The following is a 15746-nucleotide window of genomic DNA, read 5'->3' as shown; positions in this document are numbered from 1 at the left end:
CTGACCTGCAGGGGCCTTACAAAAGCAATCTTCCTTACCGTCTTAATTTACAACGCTATATCTATTGGCTTTTCCAATGCGTGTTTGATACCTCTGACTTTCCTTTTGCATGACAGAGGTTAACATTGAAAACATGGGAAGATCTGATTCTCCAAAAGCAGAAATAACGTTAAATTGTTCATGTGTAAGGACCCTTACGGACATAAGAATGTTTGCACGTGTCTTGGCCTCTTTTATCAAATGTCTTGACTTCTCCTTTTTCACTCTCCATTCCCGGATCCTACTAAGAACAGATTGCATACGGCATCAGCTCCCCAATGCTCTGACTCCCATCCTCCCCACTCCTGAAGATAAGCAGACGTTAAATTGAAAGGACAGAAAGGCATTGTATATCGTGCACTGCATGGGGACCCCTTCAAACCCTTTTGTTCCCCTGACTGGAGAGAACTGAGCAATTTGTCACTTCAACCATCGTTTCCCATGGAGGCTCTTTCAGCTATGCTTCAATAGCTAGGCATGGTTTATTTCCACTCCTCCGCCCCCCTAACCCCTCCCCCCTAAGCCCCTGACCCTGGGTAAATAGGGAGTTAGGGACTGACACACTGCTGCATCGGGATTATAATCTTGTGGCCAGGGTGTGTTTCCTACTGAATTACAAAGGGAATCATTGCAAACCCTGCCCACGTCAGCACTAATGTTACGTGTGACTAGTCCATACCTACCCGCGCCGAATCCAACCGGTAAGTGGCAACCAACCGGCCGCACTGGCCCCATTTGGAGACATCTGACACTTTCAGATAGCTGTATTGCTTACTGCAACGCTTTATGCGCGTGTTTTCACTCCTCTGGCACCGTTTTTTCTACATTAACCCGATTAGCGTGGGTAATTAAGGGGCTTCATGTGTGCAAATGAAGATTAAAAATGCAGCCAATTTGCAATCAGTAGTCAACGTGAATGCAGATTGCATTTCTGCAGATGATCCAATGAAAAACAGGTTGAAACCTGTTCTCATGTCTGCGGTATGAAAATAATATCATCACTGGCAACTATTGACGGAGTGTAAATATGTTTGCCAACTTGGTATGAGTGAGGTCAGTGTAGCGAACCAGTCCAAACCCTCCGAAATAGCATTTGACGATTCTCCACCTACGAAATTGAAATAAAATTGTCATATCACAAGCATATAACTTATGGAAAGCTCTGGGATGGAACACATGATATATTATAATACCAGATGTTCTACAACCAGGTGACCCACAATGTTCAGATGCATGTATCCAAGGGTGGCTCTTCCATAATGAGTGAGGGAGCGCCAACCCATCAGAACCCTTACCCATCATGGAGGAGCTGCACCGGCCCAGGCGCGTTTACTCAGCTGTCTACTGCAGCTGAGGGAGCGCACCTGGGTTAGCTTGAACTATCAAAGTGAAACCCGATATTCCTTTGACAGCTCATACCCCAGCAGTGCATGTCTAATGGGATAATGCAAGGCCGGGGGCGTTCTGCTTCCCAGCCTTGCATGGCCCATTGGAGAAGCAGACTGGGCTACTACATGTTTGTATATGCGAGGGGGCACTCCATGCACAGACAAACACAGCAGAGTGTCGAAAAACCAGCTATCTGCTTCCTGCGTGCAAGTGCAGGAAGCAAGCTTTCTGGTTCATGTTCTTGATATGTAAGAGCTGGATACTTTCTGGAGGCAAACGCAGAGTCCATGAGAATCGGGCTGTGTGCAGGTAAGATTTTATTTTTTATGTGCTATGTGTTGAGTTTAGGGCCCTTTAGGAACGAGCATATGTAATGGATGGGACACGCACAATAATTCCGAGTCCAAATAACCGTACCAACTCAGGAAGATGGCAAAGTACTGTTTTATTAATAATGATCTAAAACAAGGAGTTTAAAACGAACATCAACGGGCGTACGCTCAGTTTCTCAATGATCTTTACACAAAACATAGTTTTTATACCAAAGATACGTCAGAAGAGATGTCATACGCCATGGCAATAATGAAAAACCTATCATGGTCAGGATAGGCTAAGGAAAAAATCTAAGTATAATTTTCTATAGGAGCTAGGATTGTGATTGGCTGTCCATTATCAGGTGGACAATATGTGCCTACCTCTAAAACATGTCATCTTCAGAAACATTAAAATCACAAGGTCCTTCGTTATGTGGACTAATATAATTGGTTGGCACGCTTGTGTCATGTCTGGAAAATTTGGTTCATTTAGCAGCACGTAAGCCCAAACCCAGGTGCAGGGAGATGGGACAGGACCCTACCTCTCCACTCAATTATTTCATCATCTCTCATTGCCCATGCCTTCTGCCTTGAAGATTGTCTTTCTAATTGGCCTTGAAAGGTATCCTTCTCTTTGAGAATACACAGAGCGAGGGCACTCACTATCGTGTCTGGGACTCCAAGTCTGAACTCTATTTTCATGCTTGGCTTACATGACAGGAGACCACGATTTGGTCCATTTTGCAGGTTTTATACACTACAGATGAGTTACACTTGGCACTCTTGGTGTTCTTTCCTTGCCCCTTAACAAGGGAAGATTCATCCTCCGCACATTCGCTCATGTCCAGAATAGATAGCTGACCTTGGCTGCTTCAGTCTTGACTCCAGGCAAGACAACCTTGCTATGCAGGTCCACGATTCTGCTTATTCTTGCTGTGACACAGTTTTCACTTCCTGCTTCATGGGTCCCGGCTTACTAAATTCATGATACTGATGTACAGCCTCTATATAAAGGTGGCTTCGCCTGCGTTCTATTCTCTACGTATAGCCAGCTTCTATGATGACTTAGTCTACCTTACGTTTCAGCGTCTGTGCATTTATTGAACGGTTGATTTTCTTCAGCACTTCGTGCCTTTGTATTTAAAAGTTCACTTGATTCTTTACTTCATCATTAGTTTCTTTTGGATCTGTACATTCTCTTCAGTCAGTATTTCGGGACGTCGTACATGCTTTTTATGACATCACTAGCTTCTTTTCTTTGCTCTTTCTCATATTCCTTCAGGGTTTTCCTCCCTTAGGTTGTCATCACTTCAGGGATAAATTCGATAGGATTGGCTCAAGGAGTATCTTCTTTCGAACACACACTGCGGTATTGGCACCACAGCTGGTGTCAAACACGGAACAGTCTCATGGCTCCAACATAAAGGCGGAAGGGGGACAGGGTATCCTGCAGAGGTATATAACTGTTCCTCTACAGTGCGTTAATGAGTGAGTGTATGTATCATGTACGGGTGTGCGTGTCAATGAATGAGTGAATGTGTTGTTTGAATGTGTATGCATGTGTGTGTTTGCGCTGGGCAGGGGTGGGATTGGGTGGGAAGGGCTTCACAATGCATTTTTTACTGGGTGTCTATGATAGATGCCCAGTAAAAAAATCATCATCCTTTTTTTATCAACGAGTTGATAAAAGAAAGGATAATGTATTATTACTTGGCTCTACTGGAATTTTGGGGCAGACAGTCTAGCCATTTCTTACTGTGGCATGGAGTTTTTTTTACTAGGCATCTAGGATAAATCATGAAACCAAAAAGTGTCCGGAGAGGAAAGAAATTTTAATTAAGGGAAATTAATTCCTCTAAATGTATAATTATCACTCACTGATAGATGCTCCGGGTGCATATAACTAGTCCTAGTAATCTTGCTTCTACTCCAGGATTCAGTCTTCTAAGACCGAGCAGCGAAAAGCGAATCCACACATTTGCACATTTGTGTAGTTTTCTTCCTTGTATTAAGCAAATTATTTATTCTGCATATATTTTATACAAGGTATTTTCATATATCAAAGCATACAAATACAGTCACAATTAACAATCATGTAAACAAAATACATGGTGTAAAAACAAAAAGGGGGGGCGATAAGTTCCCTAAGGGTCAGAGTCCTCTGCAGATCATGTTATTTTGGGAAGGATATTGAGTTCAAGTGCCTCTCTATCTTACTAGATGTCAACATAAGCAACGGAGAAACAGCCACATAAAGCAGTTCATGGGTTCAGGGGTCTACGTCTGGCACCGTTTCATAAATCATTCATACTGTGCTGCCACCTTCCGTGTCTCTATCTCTATCACACTGGTCTGCACGTTTCAGCGGTAATGCAGTTCTAGATCCGCCTTCCTCATGACCAAAAAGAACCAAATGGTTTGATGCGACCCCTGAGGAACAACAGGAATAAAAAGAATCCAATTAAAAAAGAATAGAGTTTATATCCGTCACTTAAAGAATTATCATAACAAGAAAAAAGCAATACCGGCACCAACAAAATTAAAAGCAACGCTTGGGAGCAAACAGTGAGAAACCCCCACCATGGAAGTGATAAAGTACATGAGCAGACGTAGAACAGCATTGGCATACAAGTATATTGGGGCATCATCCACATAGGAATACTTCAAGCATAAGGTACTACGGAGGTTCAGCAGAAAACCATTGTGGCTGTTAAATAAATTGGATGTGTAGTGAGAAGACCTGTGACACGCAACACTTGACCTCTATTGAGAAGGAACAGAAGTAGCCAAGCTGTTCCCCCAAACACATGGCCTAATCTTTCCACAGGCGGAACCTCTACCACATACCATGTCCAAGTACACCAGTCATTGACCCAAAAAGACCAAATGAAAGAGACATGTCTCATAGAAGGCTGTCAAACAGCCACTCAAACTGGAAATAGCTCCATGTAAAACTGAATATGATTTGATAGGTTATTTATAATGTGCTTAATACCCAGAGGTTTCTAAGCGTGTACCCGGGATTGAACCTACATTGCTCTGTGTCGGCTTGTTACCAAGGTGAGCACGTTGCCCTTGAGCTATCCTCCCCTGATCAGCTATCCCCCCTTGATTATTACCCCTGAATGGTACTAATGCTTGGAAAACAAGTTCAAGAATGCAACCTTAAAAGTCACAAATATGTCCTTTTGAAAAGGGAAATATTTTCAAAGTAACAAATCATTGTGACATGTCAGGCAATATTGACAGGTGAATTCACTACCTTAACGGAGTATGTGAACATTCATGCAAAGGTGCCTGGGAAGTGAGGACTCTGAAGGACCTCAGAGGAGGCGGGCAGAGGTCAGAAGCAGTGGCACATTGCTGGGTTGTGTTCTCCACTGCACGTTGTGTCGTGAGTACCGTGGAGCATCCTAGCCGAGCAGTCTGATTATCAGTATTCCATCCAGAACTTTGGTCGAGCCTGTAGGAGAACAGGCTTGACTGTCGAGGTATTGGCCAAACAGCTGCTGACCAGCATTGCTTTTTTCTTCTCTTTTTCTTTTTTTTATCTCTACGCCGCTGCACCCACACCCTATCCCCCTACTGAGCTTACACCGACCCGTGAGTTCCACTACGGCACCCCACATTAAAACCGTGACGTGGGAATACGCACTGGTCATGTGGAATTACTAGGGTCCGGTAGGGTTGGTATCTGTGTGTGGGAAAGTGGTGAGGGGTGCGCTGGGGTGTGGGAGAGTGAGCCTCGGTGCCCCTTGCCCTTCTTGGGTGCTAAACTACAATTGCCTGGGGCCCTTGAGTAACTGCAGTAGTAACTGCAGTAGCATGAGCAACCCTGCTGGGCAAGGTTAATTATCACTCTGCTCCCCACTGTGTTTATTTTCCATCTGTACCGTGCATATAACTTAAATCGTCAGTGTGGCTGGGCGTGCCCTGGTGCTTTTGAGGACAGGTTCTCGGGGGCTGGTGAATCTGACTTTGACACAAAAAGGGGCATATTGTGCAGGAGGCGAGTACCTAGCTCTGCACCCCTAGGTGTGTGTTTAACATAATCTGCGCCTGTGTGCAGGTGTATGCACAAGTGTCCAGCTGATTGGCTGTTCAGCTGGTGGATTCTAGCTAACAACAATTATTACAAGTCTGCAATAGTCGGTGGGTATACGAATTGACACAGACACAGCTTTGAGTGATTGACTGATGGACAGCTCCATTTGCACTTTTGAAAATGCCTACTTATAGAAAATTATATCTAAAAAACATAATCTACATAATGGTGCCATGTCAGACGATTTACAAGCTCCTGAGCTGGACAATGGGCGTTGGCAGCAGCCTCTTAGTTTCACGGAGGAAACGCAAGTGATAAAAACTCCAGCCTTGACTATTCAGGCTCGAATAAGCTCTACTCAGGCTTACCCCAACACAGATGAAATTATAGATACAACGCATGACGCATCGTAGCATTGTAACTGAGGAGTTTCCATCGCAGTGTCCTTCCTGCCAAGTTCAAAATGTATGGATGACTGGATTGGAATTCACGGCTACGGCAAAAAATATAAAAAAATAAAATAAACAAATACTTTTCCAAAAAGTGATGGAGTACTGGTGATCTAGACTTATTAGAGGATTATGGGCAGCTTTCTTCATCTGTTCCAATGGAAACGGTGAATGGGACTAATGTGTCATTAACTACCAACCGGCACCTGTATTATCTGCAGCCTCCTTTATCGCTGACCACTGTTTTACAATGTGAAGTTTTAAACGGCACCCGACCTTCCATGAGGAAAGTCTCTCCGATTCCAATTAGAGATGGAATGGACGTCGGTGGGCTTCCTTTATTTTGTTCGGATTGTACACTGTCAGCCTGGTACTTTGTCCTAACATCATTATTGAATGTATTTGAACTCCTAAAGACAGAAGTACAAATTCACTCGGGATTATTTTTGGAACTGTCCCACAGAAGAGGAACTTGTCAATCAACTTTGGTTGGCTTAAGTTCAGCAATTAATACTGAACTATTGAACAAAATGAAGGAATTGAGGGAGCAAGTAAAAAACCAAGAGATAAAAAAGCAGGAATTTCAAAAAACAACTGAATGCTCATTAAAGCGAATTGAAGATTAAACCAGTACAAAACAAGCAAAGAAGCCAGCCCCTCCAACAATCACCAATTATGTAGAAAGAGTTACTAGTTCATCTATTGTCACCAATGTGAACAAAGATTTTGATGATACACCACTGTCAGAATCTGTTTTAGAAGAGTTCATACAATTGGCAAACATAACCATTGAGATGGTAGATCAAGTCAAAGGCAAGGCAAGTCAAAACAAAATCTTGACTTGCCTGGACCAGGAACCATGAAGACCTCGGAGGAAATTTGCCACTTCAGCCTCGGTGTAACAGATGAACGAGGGGTAAAAGGAAAGTGGTCAGTGGTCCAAATCTTGGAAAATATTGAGCTCAAACCCAAAAACATAAAGGGTAAAAAAAATAAAGAACTATGCCAAAACGAGCTTTGTACGGGCACTAATTCTTCCAGACAAGGCGGTGTTAAAGCTTCCAAGTGGACTCATTGCAAAAGAAGATTGTGTTTAAAGAAATGGCCCAACAGAGTATTGTATCCTTTTCACTGGGGGTGATTGAGGTCCAGTTTTCGACAGAATTATTGACCGACACTCAAATGGCTGGTAAGGCATCTACTGACTCTTAAACAGATGGAAAGATGGAATCGAAGAATTTGGAGCAATTTTTTCTTAAATGCAAGAAGTACCAGCTCCGGCTAACTATCTTGTCTGAGCACACAGTTAATCATCCAGTGTTGCAAGGGTTCTTAATGCCTGATAGGAGGGGTCTACTCGGGCCAAGATGACCACATGCCAAGTGGAGAATGCCAATGTGTTCAAAAAACTTTGTCATACTCCTGGCCGCGGCGATGATACCCCATTGAACGCTGTGGCAAAATCCATACCTCCAACTCCACAGGTGACTGACATAAATACAGGTGACTGTAGTGTGGGAGGTAACCTGTTGATGATAAATCTGCAACCGTCTAAGGGCAACCATCTAAGGACACATATTCAATTTCCTGTTGAAAGAGCATTTTAAATTCTTGCATCAAAAGTAGAGAACTCTTTTACAAGTCTTCCCCCTTTTGCAATACCGAGGCTTTGGTTACACCAATTTAGGGGAGGGAGGGATTTCAGGGCCCTTAAGAGGTACACAATTTTGTCTGCATTGAAGAGGATTCCAAACCTATACTTATTCTTGTCTGATGATATTGAGTTTATACGTTTTCTTCATTTATATTGTACACATATAGCAGAGTTGGGTTTGAAGGCAGGAGAAGGTGTCGAAGCCCTAATGTCTTCGGAAAAAGAATTGCATAATTTAGTTTGGAAATGTCTTCACGGGTAATTGTTGATCATGAGCCCATCCCAGTTTATGGAGAAGATGGTCTGGTTCATAACTTGCCCTCAAAAGCAGATCTTTCTATCTCCACTTTGACATCTGAACGGAAGTCTACCGGCCCAACGAGGGATAGAGGTCTGAGAGGCTCGAAATTTAACATGTGGGAAATACTACCAGCAATAATAACTCCAGCATGTGAGAAGTTGAGGTAGAATGAAGATTTTCTTTAGTAAAGAGAGATTTGAGAATATTGGGTTGGAAACCGCGGGGCACCAGCTCATTTAAACTGAAATCAATGAAGGAGGAGATTTATGGTAATTATGATCTCGTGTTATTCCAAGAAACCTGGATGTTGGACCACCTAAAGGTAGATGGCTTTGTTAGAATAGATCAGCTGCCTATCAGAGGACTATGCGGGCACCCAGGGGGGCCTTATGACACGTCCACGCCTCCTTGCGTGCATCTATGGAAGCACTGCCAAATAATACCCCAGCGCTGCTGGCTACCGTATTGACATTAAAGAGCTTCCCCACATACTTAATTGTTATTAATATTTATTGGAACCCAGCCTGTGGCAACTTAATCGATTTCTTGGAATCCTTGTAGGAATTGTACACAAATGCTAAGATTTCCCATGATACAGTGAGGATAATTTTAACTGGGGACCTTAACTCACACTGTATTTCGCGGGAGGGGCAGAACTCAAGGTAAAAATTGATATCGGATGGCAAAAAATGGGTAACCATTTTCAACAATTGTAGCTTAAAGATGGTTAAAGGGTGTGTGAAAGGGGATATGGCTCCAGCAACTACTTGGTCATGTGACACTGCTGCCTCAACTCTTGATTTCCTGTTGTTATCGAAACATTTGTTTTATTTGTGTTTATCATTTCAGGTTCTGGATAAAAGCTATAGTGATCATAACAGATTGTCAATGATGTTAAGTCTTGAGCATAGTTATAAAGAGACATCTATTCTCTCAAATGTGACAGTAAACAATCGTAAGAATCGGATTGTCAAGTTTAAGGAAAATGGCAACGTGTTGAATGATAGGAACCTTGAGGGAGTTAAACTATGCAACCCCTCAGGTTTTGTGAATTTTTTATGGGATTTTAACCAACCTAAATCCTTTCACACTGTCAAGAATGACAAGTTTAAACACACATTTGATGAAGAAACCTGGGTCAGAGAGGGAGACTTAAGAATGTCCATCAGAAACTAGACAACACGATTATAGGCTGGAAGTTAAAATGCTGCAGAATAAGTACACGACTTGGTCGTGAGCACACAAGTAATATCTATGGAGGAGGTTCGGCACCACTATAATAGATAAGTGAATGCATACATATCTAAATATATTATGTACAAACTGTAAGTAGTGGTTTCAGAAGCAAACAAGTAGAAAAGCCCTTAGCACAAGGGTATATATTGCCACAAGAAAGGTTCAGAGAACCCCATAGACGGACCCGATGCTCACAAGAGATATTTAATTATACATTCATTTAGTTCAATGGGCCTCATTACAATACTGGCAGTAGCCGTGCCGGTAAAACAGGCATGGCTGCCGCCAGTATCATTTCTTTTTCGGCGCCCACGAATGGGCAATTACCGGGTCATTACAGCCTTGTTACAGTGATTGCCCATTCGTAGGCGCCGGAAAAAAAGCTCCATATTCCCATTTGAGCCCCATATGGCCATTCGTGAATGGTGCTGGTGCATCCGACATGCTCTGTTCGCCGGTGCCGGTACGCCCGCCAGGTCAGACCTGGTGGGCAGTAAGGCACCCGCAAGCAGAACTCGTAGTTTGTCGGTCCGGTAACAACAGTACTGGTAGCTTACCGGTACCATTGTTACCGGACCGGCAAACTTATAATGAGGCCCAATGTCTCCATTGGGCTGAGTCCTTATTGTTTTAAATAATTTTCTTTGTACTCCAATCTATAAACTCAGTCCTCATTTATTCCATCATTAGAATACACTATGCAGTATAGAGACAATGCATTTCAGAACAGTGTCTGCCATCAGGGCAAGAAGCTGCATTCAATGCATAGCTGCATTTAGAACTGAGTTTTTTCTTCCAACCTGATTGTGGTTGTAATAGGCACTGTTGCCTCCTGACTCTCTAAACAAAATCAGGCGCCTGTGTCCCCATGAAGGCTGTGCTGTTCACAAGTACTATCGCCATCAACAAGATAGGAAAGAACATGTTAAAGGTTTTACTATCTAAAAATTCATGAAACTTCTGGAATTTGATTAATAATTCAAGTGATTTTCAGTGTGAATCTCAAAGTAACTGACATGGTGATATATCTTATTAGAAACTCCTCATCTTTGAGAGCCCCCTGACCAAATGGTTTTACTAACTCCATTCTAAGATCTAATAGAGAGTTATGGGCTTCAATTCTTACGGTTCTCTTTAGAGAAATGTTGAAATCATCTACTATTCTCTCATCGTGGAAGACAACAATGGTTATTCCAATCTGTAAGAAGGGTGATTGGACTGACCCGGCTAATTATCACCCAATCGCCCTCTTAGATGCAGATGGGAAAATATGTGTTGCTGTAGTCTTCAGACACTTAGCAGAGCGGATAAAAAAAGAGAATATATCACCTAAGTTACAGACAGATTTCCGGGAAAGATATCTCCACATCCCTTAATGGGTTAGTATTATCAATTATCTCAGAAGAATCAGTGGAGAAAAATGGGCACATATTGTATGGAGCGTGGCTCGACCTGTCCCAGAAGTTCAATACAATCAATAGGGAACGTCTCTGGGCAAAGCTGTCTTCGTGGGACATTCTGAAATGCCTATTGGCCATAATAATAGCCCTTCACAAAGATTCCTCCCTTCGAGTCTGACTGAATGTTCAGGGACATCTGTCAAGGGAGGTGCGAACGGAAAGAGGTGTGAGGCAGGGGTGCATTCTGGCCCCCTGCCTTGTTAACCTTTACCTGGCAGATCTAGATAAGGCTTTGGTAGGTCAATCCATGATGAGTCCTAAAATTGGTGAAAAGTCCATTCAATAGATCGCATATGCAGACGATATTGTCCTTTTGAACTACTCACCTATAGGATTGCAGCATCTTCTAACTGCTTTTGGCATATATGCTGAGACGAACAACCTACAGGTGAATCCAGCCAAATCTAAAATTCTTGTTTTTAACCCCTTAAGTGCTATGGACGAGGTATCTCGTCCTCAGCACTACGTTTGCAGTGCTGAGGTTGAGATACCTCATCCTTTTAGCACTTAACTTTGGGGGGGAAGATCGCCCCCCTTGTTGCAGCTCCCATCTCCCTGACCCCCAAGCAGTAAGCAGAGGACTTCCCCTTCCGTGCCTGGTGGTCGGGGGTGGCCGTGAGGACCTCGGCGCATGCTATGTGTGCCGACGTCACCAGAAAATGATATTTACACGCTGAAGCCAGAAGGCTTCAGCGTGTAAATATAGCAGACACTGTTTTTCACGCTGCTCATCATTTTCTGCCCGATTTACATGGGGGACGGCTCGTTGGAAAGGGGAGACTCTCGATCCTCAACCAGCAATCCCAATGGACCACTGGGTAATTGATTTTCGGGCTAGAGCATCCCGCCACCAGGCCAAACAGCCCGCCACCCGCACCAACTCAATACCACGTTTTGCCTTATTTGGGGGCAAATGGGTGCTGTTTTGCACCCATTTGCCCACAACTCAGGCAATAAACAACCAAAAAAACTAAAATAAAGAAAAAAGGAAGGAAAAACAACATCACACATCACACTCCACATATAGTGGAACACTTGGGGGTGACTGTGGGCCATCCCCCTTAGGATTCCCCCACACTCATGGGCAGACCTTTACTGCTCCCCTGGGCAGGCAAAAATCAGGATCTGGACCCATTTTGCCACCCCTGGAAAGCAGCAAGGACCGCTAGACGACCAGCAATATGGTCTTGGGTGTGGGCTGGGAACGTCACCCATGACCGTCCTTGAGCTCTGGCCGTGCCGCTTTACAGCTTTTCTCTCTGGAGAAGGATTGGCACACTGCCGGTGCTCTCTGGTGTGGAAAAGCTGTAATGCAGGCTAGCCAGAGCTCCAGGATGGTCGGGGCTGATGTCCCCGGCCTTTGGTGCCTGTCTCCCATGTTGGGTGAACATCCCCAAGTGCAGCGGTGGGCCCATTGAGCCCCGGCAGGGAGCCCATCCCTTTCCGGAGGAGAAACCTGCAACGCAGGCCAGCCAGAACTCCTGGATGGTGGGAGGTGATGTCCCAGGTCTTTGGCGCCTGTCTCCTGTTCTGGAGGAGAGGAAATCACTGAAGGGCCCATAGGTCAGCGCTCACCCTCTAGAACTTGTAAGACAGGATAGCTGCACAATGTGAGGAAGGGAGATTAATCCAACATGACTCAATAATGAGTACGTTGGCAAATGGAAGTCTGTTTAATGACAAGTACATCAAACAGAGAAACAAATGGAAATCAGCAGTGTTGCGATCACCTGTCTCGCTCTGACTTCCTCGAACTTCAGTCGAACAGCAATTCTTATAGGTAAAAATCGTCATCACTGACGTCTAATTCTATAAAAAATCATCATGCAATATAATTGGTTAGGAAAGGTAACTTAAGTATAGGTGTTATATCTGTATATGATATTAGGGCATGCGGATTGGATAACTCTTATCGGGTGGGCGTCTACGCCCATCCCTCTACATTACGCGTGATAGACGTCACTACATCTACGATGTCCTATTGGTTACAGTATCTATAGGACTCCAGAAAACTTGTTCCATTGTGATTGGGCAGGTTACACCCCTAGACATATATTTCGTCTTTTAATTAGCAGCATGCAGAATGGACACCCCTGTGCCTGGTGTCCCAAGTTTCACCCTGCCTCCCTTCCATCAATCAGTGTTTTAGGGCGATGTGTCAATTAGTTGGCTAAGGATGGCCTTGAAACTGTAGTCTCTTATCGGGAAAAGTTATGGCATCCTCGGGTCCTGGATGACATCAGGCGATGGTACTTCTTTGCGCCTGGCTGGTCACGTGTTAGTTCACCATGAATCTGCTTCAGTTTCCATCTTTTAGTGCATTTAATTCTGTTTCAGCCTCGCCACCTGCATGGGCCCCCCTAATCTTGACCTTCATGAGGCAGGCTGGTATGCTCTGAAGTTGGAGTCTTGCGAGCTGACGCTCTCCTCCCCTTCTCTGGTTGACCTCGATTTCCTAGGCATGAGCCGCTCTTTGTTGAGTTTCGATTCCGCTCCTTCACTTGCCTTTGGCTGGTTTACGAAACTTGGCCTGTCAGGCCTCTGGCAGCCTGGGTACATTTCTGCTTTTACAAAATGGAGTCGCACTTGTATAATCTGCCTTACTGAAGTAGACATATGGTGGGTGCTTGCCGCTCTATCTTCTACTAAGCATTGCAAGCATTGTCGATTTCTTAGCATCTTGCGTTTCAAGCCTATTTACACACGTTTAACAGGTCGGTTGCTTCCATCTTGTCTCGCAGCACCGTTTCCTCACGTTTTAACATTGTCTCCTCTCTGTGTCCATTCCATTCATTTTCGTAGTTACTCTCACTGGCGTGTTATCTTCGATAGCTGCTTTTGTTCATTCACGAGTCTGTTCAGGCCCTTGTGTCATTTCCACTGGCCTTCCATTAAGGCTTTTGGGGTCTCTTCGTGGACCGTGTGTAGGTACTCCTCATTTCGTATCAGCGGCTGGTATGGCTGTCTAATAGGGTACTGTGCTGCCCAGGGTTGTCTGGTTATGGGTGCTTCAAGCGGTATGGATCTTCTGATGTATACTGGGCAGAGTCCCAGTGCAGCTCTTTGTAGGTTCATTTGCTCTTCATACATCACATACCTTGGCGAGTACGCTCCTGGTCCCTCAAAATGAGGGCAAGGGGTGCAGGCCATGTCTGGGGCCTCCTCTACACTCCCCCCTCTGGTCGGTTCATCAACCACTTCTGCACCCTCCTTTGCATTCATTTCTTTTGATTCTTCGGTGTCATGCTCATCGTCTTCTACGTTGGTACATGATGGTGTGAATGTGTGAGCCTTTGGAGTCCATATTTTTATCACTCCCTTCAAACTCCCTGCTGTTTTCACATGTTCGTCTTTGTTCCATGTCATTAGCTGACATTGTCCATTTGGGCTGCAGTAGATCCATTTTCCTTCATACCTTCTTCGTTTCTTAGGGTATGTGAACTTTGTTCCCTCTGGCGCAAATTTGCTGGCCTTCACAAAGTCTCTTATTTCTTCATCATTCAGGTCTCTGGGCTTCCATCCTGGCTCGACATCAACCATTATTTTCATCCCTATGGCTTTCTTCGCAGTTTTCTGGCACTGTGTAATGATTATCTTGATAACACAAAATCCTAGCAATACCATTGCTAGTAGAGCTCCCAGAAACTTGAATATATCTGCCATCCATTGTGGGACCCACGAGAATAGGTCTCCAAACCAGCTGTCATCGTCCACTTCATCACTTTCATCGATCATCTGGTTTTTCAGGCTTGTCAACATGCTTATGGCCTCTGTTCTTCCAGATTTGAGCCTCTACTGCAGTCTTACCTTGAACGTTCAGTCTCGGGATAACTTCCCATCTTATCCGTGATCCTTTGATGCCAGGGTTCTCGTACCTGATCACATGATTTCTGGTGTGCGCTCGGTTTCTTGTTTTAATGCCCTGTACGTAGCCATCTTCATCCGGGTAATCCTTTTCGTTGACCCATATCAACGAGGCGTCTTTTACCATAAATTGTCCTCTGGTGTTAGACATTGCTACATGTGACATACAGTGTGCTGTAGGGACATCAATTTCTACAGCAACGAAGATCTTGGATTTTCCCATGCTGTATGGTAGGAGAGCACAGACAAAGCATTCTCCTTCCGATTGCCTTCGTCCTACTTCCTTCATGTGCTGGTACCATATGTTGTTTCCGAGATGGACTGTGCTGTCCAGGTAATCATTAAGTTCATTGTTATCTTCGGGTGGGCTTCTCTTGATTCTCAGTGTTCTTCTGTAGTTTGCTATGACTATGTCTCTAAATGCGTCTGTGCTGCTTTTCCTCTCTAGGTGTCTCGGTGGAGCAGGCTGCCTCGACTGCATCGCTGTGATAGGAGAAGGTCTTGTGTTTCTCTTCCTCACCTCTTGTTGTTTTTCATTGTGGTTCTCTAGCCACCATTTGCTCACCATCTCCTCAACGTGACGCTGAGTTATGTTATGTTATGTTATTTTGCATTTATATAGCACCTTATATACCATTGGTATGGTCTGAAGGCGCTGGTAGGTTGAACGCCCTCGGGAACCGTTCGGGTCAGTAGAGAGAGGAGAGAGAGTCAAAAGTGCGTGTGTGCACTAGGTATGTGTGCAGCTGGTGCGGAATTCAGGTGGTAGCTGCTTTTTAGCGGTAGGTGTGGTGGTTGAGAGATCAGGAGTATGTGTTCGCTCTGGCTGGCTTTATCCAGGACGAGTGTGGCTGCGTTAGGCCTGAGGAGAACGCTTGGCTGGGGGGTGTGAAACCAGCAGTGTTTACTTAGAGTGTTGTGGAGTGAGCAGGAGATGTAGATATGAGAACAGTTATACCGAAGGGTGTCATAGTATCTCTGTGTTCTAGTTGAGT

The 15746-nt window shown here is 44.4% G+C and overlaps 1 long non-coding RNA gene across 1 annotated transcript in view; it reads right to left on the bottom strand.

The window, feature by feature from the left end:
* Positions 1-1867: 1867 nt before the first annotated feature.
* The window catches only part of LOC138472229 (uncharacterized), a 395307-nt gene continuing 381428 nt past the window's right edge, over positions 1868-15746 (bottom strand). Inside the window, exon 5 of the long non-coding RNA XR_011268575.1 lies at positions 1868-4172. This is a non-coding gene — a long non-coding RNA (uncharacterized lncRNA). The remainder of the gene's footprint in view (positions 4173-15746) is intronic.

This window comes from Ambystoma mexicanum, chromosome 8 (assembly GCF_040938575.1).
Source record: "Ambystoma mexicanum isolate Mex_15411 chromosome 8, UKY_AmexF1_1, whole genome shotgun sequence".
In the NCBI taxonomy this organism is placed as follows: domain Eukaryota; kingdom Metazoa; phylum Chordata; class Amphibia; order Caudata; family Ambystomatidae; genus Ambystoma; species Ambystoma mexicanum.
The sequence above is the reverse complement of the archived record's forward strand: the minus strand, read 5'-3'. Positions and strand labels throughout refer to the sequence as shown.